At 33.2% G+C, this 15,923-nt stretch overlaps 1 protein-coding gene across 1 annotated transcript in view; it reads left to right on the forward strand.

Annotated features, from left to right (window-relative positions):
* The first annotated feature begins 265 nt into the window (after positions 1-265).
* The window catches only part of LOC121728437 (Down syndrome cell adhesion molecule-like protein Dscam2), a 90,787-nt gene continuing 75,129 nt past the window's right edge, over positions 266-15,923 (forward strand). Inside the window, exon 1 of the mRNA XM_042116632.1 lies at positions 266-310. The gene's annotated coding sequence lies outside the window, so the exon portion shown is untranslated. The remainder of the gene's footprint in view (positions 311-15,923) is intronic.

A 15,923-nucleotide genomic window follows, 5' to 3' on the forward strand; every position in this document is an offset into this window, starting at 1 on the left:
TAAAAATTTGGATAAGGTTTTTGTAACCTCTAAAAAATTGTAACCTTTAAAAACCTTTCCTGAAACACTGGCGGGTACTAATTTTTCATCACGATTTAATCTCGTTCTATATTCAAATTACCCAAATTACAGTAATTTTATCGAGGCCATGATTAGTATCTTCGAATTTCGAACTCCCGGTCCAGTGACGTTGCGACCGCCGAGGAGGGAGCACGTTCGCGCCCTCTGGATGGCGGGAAACAAAATTTGCGAATTGTTTTCATATCTTGTGTGAACGTTCAGTGCTTGTGTGATAAATAAAGGTTATTTGGTAAGTTAACTTAATTAGCTAAAATATTTTTTGATATGATGATAGTTATTAAATTATAATATTTCGTTTTTGTTATAAATATTTTAGAAAAATAATGGACGTGTAATAATTAAATTCGCGTAGATTCTGAAAACTATTGCAAATTAATGATGCAAAATTTGGGCGGGTATGTATGGATTTTAATTAAGTTATGGAATGCATTTAATTTTCTATTCATTATTCATTATTAAAATAAATTCTTTGAATCAATTAACTTTGATAATAAAATAGTTTGACAACTTCCTTGTTTATATTAATATTATGATAGTTGAAAATATAATTATAAAATCAATAATTAATGAAAATCATAAAAATGGTCAATAATTTATGATATCTCATACCGTTGTTGTTTATCTTAGGATTTGAAATGGTTATTAAAATTTATGTTTTGGGTAATATGTAAGTATATTTTTTTTATTTCCATAATATTATATGAAAATAATATAATATTTGTAACAAAATATAACATGTGACATAAGTGTTCATTTTATTATTATAATTAGCTCCAGCCTCCACCACTCTTTATAGTTCTTCCGCATAATGCCAAAGCACTTTCTTGGGTTTTTTTTTTCACAAATATCAGTTTTTCTTCTCGTTTACCATTCACGATTTCCCAGGACAATTGGTCGTTGTTAGGAATTTGTGTATTAACCACATTTTTTTCGTTGACTGATGAATGCAGTCTTGTTCTAAATGCTCTAAGGAACTTGACTGCATTCATAACTCTGTATTTTTCGCGGGATGATAATATACAAAATGCTTAATAGCGTCCAATTAGCATCAAGGTATTAACTTGAAATATTACGCTCAGTTTATAATCACCTCATTTATAACCATTATTATGTATTTATGAATATTTATGTGTTCATTAATATTACGTAATATTCTCCCCCAAAACGATTCCGTCATTAGTGGTGAGAGCGGGGGCCGGGGGGCGGGGTGGGAGTTCCCACTTCCCACTGTCAAATATTGAGAGATGTCATTACCGTTAAAGCCTGATATTCAATGCTTTATGAACTAGATAACGCCCGCAACTCCGTTGCGAGAAAATTCGTCTATCGCGCATAAACCGCACATTTTTCCGGGAGGAAAAGTATCTCCATACCCAGCAAAATCGGTTCAGCGGTTTGGGCGTGAAGAGGTGACAGACAGACCCACTTTCGTATTTATAATATAAAGTATGGATGCTGCTCATGAAATCCCGCTAGCGTTTTCCCCGGTGGTATCCATGTTTAACAAGTTTTAACAAAATCGGTCCAGCACTTCATTCTAGTAAAAGGGCATTTTCAAAAAAATGTGTGAACAAAATAAAAAAAATATTTTGTTTACACATTTTTAAAAAAAATTCGGTAGTTCTATTTTTTCGGTCCCATTTGGCCATTTTTGTAGAATCATTTTTTTTTTAAGATATTGCGACAAAATTTTGTATTTAGGCTTGTATACGTATACTTACTCTGATCCCTGAATTGCCTTAGTCTGCTATTTATATTTACGATATAAATAGATGGATGGTAATGATGCAACAGACGGAAATGAAAATCGATAAGATGGAAATTTAAAGGGTTGGATGGAAATGAAAAATAGAATACTTATTATTGTTTTATTTTTATGAGTAATAAGATCAGTGTTTTTATTTAAGTCTCCTCTACTAAAAAAATAACTAAAATATAAGAATTTTGTTAAAAAGTAAGAAACAAGTCATACATTACTATTTTATTTTAAAAATGCAACCAATCTTTAGTTCTACTATATAATCGTATACAATCATTCCATGTACTTTACCTATTAACTTACTAGATTTTTTAAGAAAACAATATTTTAAGAAATAGTTTCACAAATCGCAGTTCTGTGCAATTTTGCGCCCACTAGTTTAGTAAACTTTAGTAAACTCTTGAAAATAATATCTCAATTTGTTACATACCACTTTAAATACATTAACATGCATTATATATAGTGATGCTTAGCAACAATAATATGTATTATGTTCCTGTAACTAATAAAATCTTAGATTCTTAAAAAACAGTTTTAAATCTTAAATATTATGTATAATAACTTAATTATGAAGTACTAGCTAGATTAGTACTACATGGATAGGTACTTATTAAAAGGGAAATATACAGGGTTATCCGTATGTTACTAAAAATACTAGTTATTTCAAAATAATCACATATTTAGTTTCATTATGAGATTAACATGAATTATTCGAAGATATATTTTTTATGAAAATGTGTGCTCGTCGGTTCATTGAAGGCTCCAAAAGCATATCTTTGACAGGGCGTAAATCTACAATATCTATACAGGGTGTAACAAAAATAAGTGATAATACTTTAGGGTGTGTACGTGTTCCTTGTAGAGAGTTCACTGTGAAAGTAGCACCGCTGAAAGACCAACATTTTTTTTCACTTTTGTATCGGGAAACTCGAGCGCTCGGGGCCTTGCCCATACAAAAGTTAAAAAATTTTTTCGTCTTTCAGCGCTGCTACTTTTACAGTGAACTCTCTACCAGGAACACGTACACACCCTAAAGTATTATCACTTATTTTTGTTACACACTGTATAGAGTTCCACAATCCACAAGCTAGGTAAAAATCTTTGTTTTGAACGTCAGTGATTTCTCCTAAGTAAATATTGTCTCAGACGTAATTAAGCCCCCCTTTTCTATCTAATGGCAGATAACAGTGATGAGACAGAACCCCCAAAATAGAACCATTCAAGTGAACCAATTGATGATGAAGCAATCCATTCTCTGTTTTTGAGATTAGCGGTAATTTGGTACATAATGACTCGCAGCAAGAAATATTAAAATGGAATGTAATATATAGATAAGATTTGGACAAAATCTGTTATAAATGACTCGCAGCAAGAAATATTAAAATGGAATGTAATATATAGATAAGATTTGGACAAAATCTGTTATAAATTCTTAATAATACCAAAAAAATTGGAAAATTGGTTTAAAAATCGGAAGTAATGGATGGGAATGAAGTGGATGGAAATGAAGTTTTGGCATTTAATTTAAATTTTTGTTGCATTCTTATATTCCTGCAACATATCTTTAGAAGGTATTTCAATAGCCTTTATCATAATGTATTATAAAAATCACTAGCAACAAAAGTCATTTAAATAGGCAATGGATGGTAATGAAGGCTTACCCGTGACAAAACGAGAATTTGCAACTAAAAAATTTTCTCCGAGAAATAATGCGCACATCTTATCTCGCCTATAATGTATGGCAGACATGGGTGTGGGGGTCCCGAAACATGTTTGCACGTAGATCTACAGATGCAGATTTGGCCAAAAACATAAAAACCATTTGCTTGGAACGATATGAAAAATTTCACGTGACAAAATTAAAACCTACGTTCTCTCAATGTTGCACATGCACGAGTTCATTCTTATGTTTAAAATGGTTAATATGAGTATTTAAGCTAATGTTCCAGTACAAAATATGATAAGATTAATTACGTAAAAACTAATTGTGTCTAAGCTTAGCAATCTGGGAACGTATGAGCGTTGGAAATGAAATTTTGGCTATTTGATGTTTAATATCTTTTTGATTAATTATCTTACGGTAATACACAATACGTGGCAAAGTAGAATACTATAGACTTAACATTTTAAAAGTATTTGATCGAAAAAATTCATTTCGTAAATATCAAATTTTGACCCCGAAAGCAAATGGAACCGAAAAAATAGAACCACCCCCGGGCTGATTTTGCCTTGTCCCTCGACTTTGTTAATTTATTTTATTGAGATAAATAACTTTTAACAGAATATATTAATTTAAGTGAAAAAAGAATATGTTTAAATACATATATAAATTGTAATCTTGTTGTTACTTTACTAAATAAAAAACTTACGAAGGTTTAAAGTATTGAAAACCATCAAATATACCTCCCTTCCCAACTAAGGTCAGATAATGATTGATTTTTAAAAATATCGAGTATTGGAAGTGATTTCTATATATATAATTTAAAATCTCAAAAGTCAAATGTATCAGTTGAAAGTATCAATTATATATTTTTATATGTAATTTCTTTTAAAAGTTAATTTGAATTTGAAACGAAAATTTTAGTCTTCCGGAAGATTCCGCTATGTGACCGCTCGTTTTTGCAAAAATTCTTCTCATACTAGAAAGTATTCGGCACGATCTGGCAAAACAACATATGTTCTTCATAGATAGGTACGTCTTTTTGTTTTTACTGGCAAACTTACTAGTGACAAGCGCGGAAATGTTGTTGAAGTGCAGGTGTTTCAATTTCTTTGTTCAGGTATGTGACCAAGTTTTACTGTTATTAATCACTTTTCTTTGATTATTGTTATTGTTTACACATTGCAAAACTTGTATAGTATTTGATACCAAAAATGTATTAGTGCTAAATATTTTTGATATTATCAGGAAAATGCCTTAAATTCCGCGTTCTTTTTTGTTTTTTTGTATAATAAACTATATTTCCTATTAGATTATAGAAAAAAAATATAGAAAAAAAGAAAAAACCGACATAAAAATTAAAATGAAATTTTATACCCCGTACACGTTTTTTTGAAATTGCCCATCAACGTTATTTTGGTTTCAGAATAAATGTGCTGTTAATACTGTATTTTAAGGAATTCAATAATCTTTACTCACAAACTATGACCCCAATATAATTTATTATTAATGAGCAAAGAAGGCAGGACTTATACATACTATACTAATACATTTTCTGTCTTTATCCTATACGTTAATAAATAAATAAAAATAAATTGTAATGCTACTGAGTATAATTATTATCATATTTAATATCTTATAGGAATTATAATTATGAACTTAAAATATTTGGCAATTTCCGGTACCTTTATAAATCATTTAACATGATTCTAAAAATTGATAGATATTGTTATTATTTATATTAAAATGTATAATATTTTATGAGATATTAAGAATATTTTAATTAATAATTTGTAATAAGAATAATGATTTTCTTGAACAGGAAACTGCTCTTCTATTGGTTAGATATTTTTGAACAATCAGAAGCAACCGCCATTTTAGGTGATTGAAGTAGAGGGGAAAATAGAGGGAGAGCAGAGTCCTTCTCAAGAGATTCATTCTGAGTTGTACTTTGGTACAGTGAAGTGATCCTAATAAAATTAGTGTGTGTTCATCTTGTTGTTTTATTTTATAAAATATAAAAATATAACAAGGAATAATAACTAGGAATAATGGAAGAAGTTTACAAAATAAATAAATTTACACGTGGGAGAGCCATGCTTCGGCACGAATGGGCCGGCTCGACCGGAGAAATACCACGTTCTTACAGAAAACCAGCGTGAAACAGCGCTTACGCTGTGTTCCGCCGAGTGAGTGAGTTTACCGGAGGCCCAATCCCCTACCCTATTCCCTTACCTACCCTCCCCTATTACCCTATTTCCTCTTAAAAGGCCGGCAACGCACCTGCAGCTCTTCTGATGCTGCGAGTGCCCATGGGCGACGGAAGTTGCTTTCCATCAGGTGACCCGTTTGCTCGTTTGCCCACTTATTTCATTAAAAAAAACGTTGGAAAAGCCACTAGAGTATACATAATATATATTGACAGACGATAACAACATAGATTGTTATTCATGATCGACATAGTCCTGTTTGATTCCTTGTTTACTACAAAATTAATAGCGACCGTAATAATGAAGCGCACATCATATTTTGCTTCCTCAATATTTTAATTTAAACATTCGCATTCCCCTCGTTCATTTCAGGATAATTTTTCTTAAATCTTGTTGCTTTGTACGAAAGTCATCGTACGTTACCAAAGCAACGATCTTAAGGAAAAATTTGAGTATTTCTCATAAAAGGAAGTTGTTTATTTTAAGGCGCTCGTGCATTCACTCAGGAGCACTTTCTTGTACGCAGTATTTTTTAAAACGACTTCCAAAGATGTTTTTTTTTTAATGAAATAAGGGGGCAAACGAGCAAACGGGTCACCTGATGGAAAGCAACTACCGTCGCCCATGGACACTCGCAGCATCAGAAGAGTTGCAGGTGCGTTGCCGGCCTTTTAAGAGGGAATAGGGTAATAGGGGAGGGTGGGGAAGGGAAGGGAATAGGGTAGGGGTTTCAGCCCCCGGTAAACTCACTCACTCGGCGAAACACAGTGCAAGCTCTCTTTCACGCCGGTTTTCTGTGAGAACGTGGTATTTCTTCGGTCGAGCCGGCTCATTCGTGCCGAAGCATGGCTCTCCCACATGTAAAACAATGAAAATTTTAATTTTTTTAAATATTAAATGATACTAGAATGTAATTATATTTACTTGTTTTTGACACGGGTAGCAAACTTAGGGTGGGTTGCACCAGGCGTGGTTAAAGTTATGGTTATAGTTAAGGCTAATTTAACTTTAACCTTAACTTTGACAGAACACGTTGCTGGTCCGACAAGGCTTTAAATGGACGTGGGCGGGGGCGCTGCTGCTAAAGGAGAACTGTCAAAAATGGCGTTTTTGTATGATGGCAGCGTTAGTTCCTTTTTTCGCCACGTGCACTTAAAGCCTTGTCGGGCTCTATGGTTATGGTAACCGAAGATTTGACATTTTGCATTGTAGTTAAAGTTATAGTTAAAGTAAGTTGCTGCAACCCCACCCTTAGTAAGACAAATTAACTTAATATAAACACTACTACTACATATTCACAAAGCAAATTACAAAAATACAATTCACTCTGGAGCTGTATCCATGCTAAACTACTGTTATAAATGCGAAAGTGGTCTGTCTTTTACCTCTTCACGCCCAAACCACTGAACCGATTTTGCTGAGGTATGGAGAATGGAGATATACTCTGAGTCCCGGGAAAGGACACAGGATACTTTTTATCCCGGAAAAATTTGCAGTTTCCGCGCGATAAACGAATTCTACTATTAATAAGTGTAATCAGACACTTGGACAAAGTGTAATCAAATACTTGGACATTAATACCTGGCAAACCGACCTTAAAGAATGTTATCAGGACAGACTCAATGTTATACACCCAAACATTCGATCGCTCAGAAAAAACTTTAATCAACTAGAGGTGCTTATACACGGCTCGTTGGAGAGCTTAGATACTCGTATTGTTGCCCTCACTGAAATAAACATAATGAGACATGAGTTGTCACTGTACCATTCATAAATACTAGAGAAACATCTCGGGGTGGAGGTGTGTTGCTATATATAAAAAGCACCCACAATTTCACCGCTGATATAATCAATACAAAATGCGCTGAGATTATACATGGACAGTTGCTACTAAGTGACAAAAAGTTAATTAATTTGTTTATAATATATCGTCCCCCCAAGACAAACAACCATATTTTTGTGGAGGAGTTGCATCAGAGATTGTCTAAGATACCTAATAATTGTGAAGTATTATTATTGGGCGACATTATATAAAAAGTAGTGAAGTATGTATGAGATTTGTAAAGGCCCAATCTAGAGACATAGAAAAAATTATAGATAATTTAAGTTGTGATAAGTCCCCCAGGGCAGACAAAATAAGAGTAAGAGAAATTAAGTTAATTAAGCAAAAAATAAGTCTGTCATTGCATTATTTATTAATTTGTGTGTGGAAAAGGGGCTATATCCACAAAAACTTAAAACTGCTCTAATAAGACCAATTTACAAACATGGTACAGTGACTACTCAAACTATAGGTCAATAGCCATACTGTCTGTTATAAACAAAAAAGTAGAAAAATTTATTGTTGGGCAGATAAGCCATTTTCTTGAAAAGCATCACATATTGTCAGACACCCAGCATGGCTTCCGTAAGGGGCGAAGCACGACTACGGTACTAGGGAGGTTCACTGACGACGTCAACGAGGGTCTGGACCAGAAGAAGCAGGTGGTGGTGGTGTTTATTGATTTCAAAAAAGCATTTGGCACATTGGAGCACCACCAGCTGCTTCAAGCGATGGAAGAATGTGGGATATCCGGTCCACTAAACGACTGGTTCCGAGCTTATCTCACAGACCGAACACTCCAGACTGTCGTTGACGGCGTTACTGGAGGGCCCGCTATAGTCGACTGCGGTGTCCCTACTGGTTCTGTAAGTGGTCCAGTTGGCTATATAATGCACGTCAACAGTATGAGCAGAGTTGTTAAAAATTGTCGTTTTCATATGTATGCAGATGGTACCTGTCTGATTTATACGGACACTGATCTCGGCTTAATAGAGTCAAAAATACAAGAAGATTTAACAAGCATCATTAAATGGTCACACGACGACGGGATGATTATTAACATTATTAAAAAGACAAAGTGCATGCATATCTCTTCTCCTTATCTACGTTGCATTAGTAGAATGCCTAAGATTGTAGGCCATACATATGAATGTATTCATAACAATGGTACAAATTGCACGTGTGCTAGCATTGAAGTGGTCAGGGAGTACAGATAATTGGGACTAATCGTGGACTCAAGCTTTTCATGGAAACTGCAAATTCAAAAATTATGTGACAGACTACGAGTGGTGCTTGTTAAATTTCATCATCTTAGCCAAATATTAGATAGGGGAACCTTATACACTGTGTACTATGCGCTAGTTGACTCTTTGATCTTTTATGGACTAACAAGCTATGTTCGAACTTTCAAAACTTATCTTGATAAAATAAAAGCGCTTCAGATTAAGTTTATGAAATTTCTAGTAGACAAAGATACGAAGATACAATGTAAAAGTTCAGATTACCTACAGTTATTTTCAGAATGTAAGATACTACCGGTCCATGAGCGGCTTATATTGTCTATAGCGGCTGAACATTGGAATAGTGATGAGTTTATAACTTATATAAGGCGAATGAGGCCATTAAGAAACAAAGAATATGACCTACTGGTTGTTCCTTCCTGTAATAATTACTATGGTGAAAGAAACAGAAAACATTTAGTACCAAAAATATTTAACAAGTTACCTAAAGATTTATTAAGGAATAAGACTGATATGACAAAGCGAATGTTTGTTAGAAATGTCAACAGATTTCTATTACTCAATACTGGATTGGCCTTGTGATTGTGTTAGTTAAGCATAAATACCAAACCTTAGGCATACTAGTAGTTTAACACTGATCCCAAGACTAGGTCGTAGGGCTAGGATGCCTAAGGTGCGCTCATATTGTATATGCAGACATAGTCACACTCACATACTCTCTTTATATTTAATAGGAGTAAACAATAATTTATTTTGTTTTAATTTTAAAACGTAAATTGAAAAATTAATTCTACTATTATCAGAAAGTGCCTCTGAGACAATATATTATTATTAAGAAATTGTTACTACTTACTATGTTATAATATGGTCAGATAAGCATGGATGATTGACATTAGGCATCCTAGTGGTTTATTAACACTGATCCCAAGACTAAGTCGTAGGGCTAGGATGCCTAAGCGGCATTTACATAATTATGTAGACAGAGTCGCACTCACATACTCTTTCTTACAATGAAACAAGATGAAACAACATTAAACATAAGATCATTTTAATAATCTATAATAATATGTCCTAAGAGTTAAATTGGTAGGTTACTGATATCATTGTTATTAAATTATATAGTACATATACTGTAATGCTAGCTACATATAATTAATTGTTGTGAGCGAAATCTGCCTACAAACTGTTGTACAGTTTGGCAGATAAAAAAATGTATGATAGCTGTATCTGTTTATTGAATAAACCTTTTTTTTTTAAACTTATTCTACGAGACAATACTGCTGCTTTCATGGGCGTAACCAGGTTCTGGGCCAGGAGGGGGGCAAATTACCCAAGTCTGGGCCAGGGGGGGGTGGGGGGGCAAATTACGCAGATTCTGGGCCAGGGGGGGGGGGCAAATCAGATTTTTTATAAGCTAGGTGTTTATAAAGAATAAAAAATGAATAATTTTTAGTTGTAAAAATATTGTATTGCAAACAAATGGCAAAAATTTGTTTTATTATTTTTAATTTTTATAGATGAAAGTACTAGATAATATACTTAGTAGGGACGTCAACATGATCCAGGGGGGGGCAGCTACCCCCCCTGCCATGCCATGGCTGCTCTTATGTTGACCTCAATACTGCGGTCGATTACGTATCAAAACCCGCAAAACCACTAATGCCAATCTACTCGCTAGTCTATTACTTTTTGAGACTCTTTGATCTTTCCTCTTAAAAAGGTCTAATTTTAACTCAACAAAGAAAGTCATTAAAATACCTAAGTGGAGTTAAATCGTACCTTGGCGTAGAAAGGAATTTTTCTCGTATTTTTTCCGTTTTTATTATGAAAAAGTGTTTGAATGGAAATTCGCTTCGTACTGTTACTAGTAAGTACGCATTGAGTAACTGGTAGCCTTTGTATATTACAATCACTACTATAAAGAAATGTCTACATAAAGTTTGTTTAATCAGATACAAAAAAAAAAAACAATTCTTTTTCTATGTCTCTATTTAATATTTATAGATCTTTAAAACTCGGATCTTGTTTCATATAAGCTCAATTAATTATAAAATCATGCTGCAAAAATACTTTCCACGTTTTTAAATACGATTTGTACATTTTACTACCAAAAAAATTGATTGACCTACGCAATTTGGCCAAATTATTTCCAAATTTTAACCCGACCAAATAACATAGGAATATCATCTGCCTATTCAATTTCTATAAGGGCACATAACTTTTGTCCCAGATTTAAATTTAAGAAAATTAAAGTGTCATTTACAATACTTAAAAGTTTCTCGAAAGTGGACGCAAAAAAGTTGTGTCAATCCGCTAATTTAAATTAAAAAACTTCAAATAGATTTATCTATATCATGTTCGAAGTTTCGCTCGGGGAATGAAAAAGTTATAATTATTTTTCGCAAAACTTATAAAAGCTTTTGGAATAGAAAATCTTGCGGTAACTTCATTTTGAACATAATTTGTGTCTGTCAAAGTGACAAGGGTGCTAAGGCGTCGGATACCCCCTGAATATAGTCTGAGATGACTATTAGATATTATTCATTTTTTGCGATGTTGAAATACTGTAGTTACAATAATATATACCTGCATCCTGGAGCAGAATTAGGTTGATTTATTGGGCTAGTTTTGGCTCAACTTTAACGTTTTGAATTGACTAACAGCACAGAATATATATTAGTAGTAAACAGTATAATAATATGAATTTTGAAGCGCAGTTGAAAGGTAAAAGTTACCTGAAAGACACTTTTAGATATTTTCGGACTCAAACCTTTTCTTGAAGCAATAATTTTTTTCAAAATACTAACATTTCATTTGATTATAGTCGTGGAATAAAGTATAAACAATTTTTTCCGTTAAATTATGTGCATACAATATCAAAGATTTCATGACACAATAAATAATAAATAAGTGATAAAATATGACACACCTTTATCGGACCACGTAAAAATAACAGAAAATGATATCTGCGTAAGCTTCTGATAATTTTACTATGGGTAAATTTAACCCAGGCTAACTTTGACCTGAGACTAAGTTTAAATTTAGGTTAACTTTAATCCACGACAAAATTTAACCCTGGATTTATGTTAACCCAGGGTTAAATTTAACCCAGACCGGTGCATGCAGTCCTGACTTGGTCACACGTGGTTCCTGGACGCGTGACCCGCTGTTTCACGCCGCGAACCACAGCGGTCCACGAACCTTTGGGCGCGATATTTCATTGTCCGTATTTAGCGTCCAATAATTTCCCCAGGGCGTACACGTTACGACCAGATTACAACAGCCTTTGAACAAATAATATTTGTAATAAAGTGTTATATTTACGTGTTTTTTTTTTATAAATATCATACTTTTATTGAGTAGTAGCTGTTACCCGCGACTTAGTCCGCGTCAACAAAATGTGATAAGTTGATAACAAAGACAGAAAATATTTTTCTACTCTATTACAAAGACAGCAGTCGCCTGTCTGTATGTCTCAAGAACCGCGCTAGCTAGACAGTTGGCATTTTCATAAATTACGTTTTTCTATAAAGGGATTTTTCCATATAAAAAGTGTTGAGGTAAAGCTTCGCTTATAAAACATAATGTTTCTCATACAACTATGTCAGATAAATAGACACATTTGTGTTAATCCATAGCCAAAACTATAGCCTTATAAAAGTGTCACAATAATTCGTTTAGTAAATTTTGCGTAAAAGAATAATTATCTATACTTTAATTTAACATTCTTATTTTTCTCATTCGATAATAATATAATCATTGATTATAAAGCTTTTATTAGAAAGTTTTTAAGTAGATTATGCATTTTATAATCAATTGATCATAATAATCTAACCGATGCTCATTTATAATTTTCAGACCTTAAAAACAAAATATGATTATTATTAAACATGAACATCTGAATAATACAATTGAGCTTAGAGTTTGTTCCTAAATACTAGTTAAAGTAAAGTTAACCATTCTATAGGCTTTTCTTTTAAAGCTGTACCCATAATAGACTTTGAGTTTTAGAGACGTGCAATTTATTTTTATCGATATCGGGCAATTAATAATAATATTAAGTAATTAACTTTATAATGGTGGTGGTAGTAAACGTAAAACTAAATTTTTGATGATTTTTAAGTGTTTGTAAAATTAAAATAAATTATTTATGCGCTTGCATTTTGATTTTTTTATTATTTGGTGCCTATTGATAATACGAGTATTTTCTCTCTCTTTCGTATTATCTTTTGTCTGAATAAAAAACGGCTGTCTCAATAATATTTTCTTTATGTATTTGTTCTGTCTATTGTGATATTGATCTGTAATTTCTATTCTTTATTATACCATAACAGTGAAGTATAGAGGTAAATACGAAATAGCTCAGCTTAATTCAACCTACCCACGCAAAATTGTCGTTCCAATGAACATACAGGAAACGGAGGGACAATAGATAATGAGGTAGTTAGGATATAATAAGATGCGATAAACGGCGCACATTAAGCCAACGTTTTAGGGCATCTAAACATGTTGTTGTAGCATTAGTTAATGAATATACGCCATGATACAATATCATTAGCTAACTTTTTCGTTATATTATTTTAATTAAGTTGGTTTAATGAAAATACTATATCAAATATAACAAAGCTATAAAAAATAGAATAATAAAGTACGCACTAATTATTCGCTAGTAATTTAATAATAATTCACTCAAAAGAAAACCTTATCGATAGCGTTCCTAGTAATTTTAAGATGCTAGTATTCTAAGGTGCTAGTAAGAAGAAGACAGCCAAATTATATGGTAGTTTTTCTTTAATACCTATACTAAAAGCATGTTCCGGGGTCACTCAATGATATTATATGAAAAACTCAAAGTCACCGCAATTCTCCGATAACGCGTATCGTGGTTCGTGAGCGGCCAATGGCGGTGGTATAATTTATCGACAATCAATAAAGTAACTGCCCATCACTATAAGACCAAAGTCTTTGGTCGCGTCGCAGGGAAACTTGCAAATTTATTCATGAGGTGTTGATCGCGTTCGGTCGAGGCACGTTTTTATCGTGTTTACGTCGAACCGAATATCAGTTTAGGCAGTTGTTTGCACTGATGTTTATCCTAAAATGGCGTCTGAAAAAAAAGATTCGTGCTAATGTTTGCTTATTATTTTGTTTTAAATTGTCTTTTATAAATAATTGTATACATTATTTTGTTTTTTTTTTTAATTAATAAGGGGGCAAACGAGCAATTGGGTCACCTGATGGTAAGCAACTAGGGTCGCCCATGGACACTCGCAACATCAGAAGAGCTGCAACGCACCTGCGTTGCCGGCCTTTTAAGAGGGAATAGGCTCTTTTCTTGAAGGTTTGCAGGTCGTATCGGTAAAAAATTGTCCAGATAGAATTTGAAGTCATTTTATATGTAGAGATTGTTAAGATGTTTTTAGGTGGAATACAAATATTATTGTTAACTTTAATGTAGTATGCAGTTAGCTTTTCTAAAAAATCTAGGTCACTCCAGTAAACAAGGTGGTTCTCGTTTTAAAACGTTTTGCTTCGTAACGAAATTCCGATTTATTTTAAATGTGTTTCGATCAGTTTTACATTGTTACTGTGATAAAAACAAATAAAAACTTAATTATCAATATCTCTTAGTGTTCAATCTAATCTACGAACGATCTATTAATAGATCATTTTCAATTTAGTTTTCACTACAGCAACATTCAAAATTATACTTGGACGACATTAAAATAAAAATGTTAGCGTACTGCAGCTCAAGTCCAATCCATACTCCTATACATATTATTATAAAACAAAGTCGCTTTTTAGGGTTAAAACGGGACCCTATTACTGAGACTTAAATGAATATTTTCGAAGATATTACATATTTAAAAACTAGTATATTATAAATTAAGTGTCTGTCTGCCTGTCTGTTTGTGTGATACCTCTTCACGCCCAAACCGCTGAACCGATTTTGCTTTTGGGCATGGAGATAACAGTACCGAGAAAGGATACAGTTTATCCCTGAAAAATGTACGGTTCCTGCGCAATAAACTAATTTTGGAGCAACGGAGTTGCGGGCGTCATCTAGTTTTGCAATATAACTGCGTTATTTATATTATTTTCGCGTTATTGTGTCCACCGTACACGCGCCAAAACAGCTTTAAGAGCTCTAAAAATCAAACATCGTCCTTCTCTCTTCACACTCACGCCCGTCTTTCATATGCCAGGTGAAAAAGGACGGCGCGGAATCATCGCTGAGTTAGTTTTACTTGAATAAAAGACGAACTATAATGATTATGAAAAAAGTGTTTTGAGCAAATTTAGGTTTTATCAATAGATAGATAGACCTTTTTAGATATTAAAAAATATTAAAGAAAAGACAGCAAACTTCGAAGATCCAAGCAAAAATGTGTCTAAAACAAGGTTTTTTGTAAAAAAGAAACTAAGAAACTAGTAATCGTGTTTTCGTCTTGAGCATTTAATCTTTATGAACTGAAGTTACTTGTGTCAAAAAATCAGTATTCTAGACCTTACAGATTTTGAGATCTAGGTTAAAGTATGTAGTCAAGTTAGGGTCATATGGGCTCTTAAAAGTCTGTAGTCATCGAAATCCTGGATCCAGAAATTTCGGCACCCATAGACTGCGATAAAAAAAGGAACCCTCGTGTCATCCGGTCGCAGAGAAATTTTTAATCGAAAACGTCTGCGAACTGAAAAGTCTATCTGCAAGTTGAGGCAGTGATTTGCATTAAAATAATAATGCCTGATGCAGAAATTTTGGAACGAATTCAGTGTTTGCTCTTTGTCTAATGAGAATAACTTTTCAGAGTGTAACCAATCTTAAAGAACTATATTTTTTTGAGTAGAGGGTAACTGAATTATGTTTTTATTTTTTATTATTATCTATAACTAGCTGTCCCAGTGAACTTCGTGTCACTTTAAAACCTTCCCTGGACTCCTACGAATATTTTAAGACTAAAATTAACTCAATCCGTTCAGCCGTATTCGAGTTTTAGCGTTACTAACACAATTGGAAATCCATTTTTATATATGGTCGCTGTTAAGCATTAGTGTCCTAACCCACAATTTTTTTGTTGATAAATTTTGAATGCAGTCTTGTTCTAAATCATCTAAAGAACATAACTGCATTCATAACTCAATACGTAATTTT

Source organism: Aricia agestis, chromosome 6 (genome assembly GCF_905147365.1).
Source record: "Aricia agestis chromosome 6, ilAriAges1.1, whole genome shotgun sequence".
NCBI classification, from domain to species: domain Eukaryota; kingdom Metazoa; phylum Arthropoda; class Insecta; order Lepidoptera; family Lycaenidae; genus Aricia; species Aricia agestis.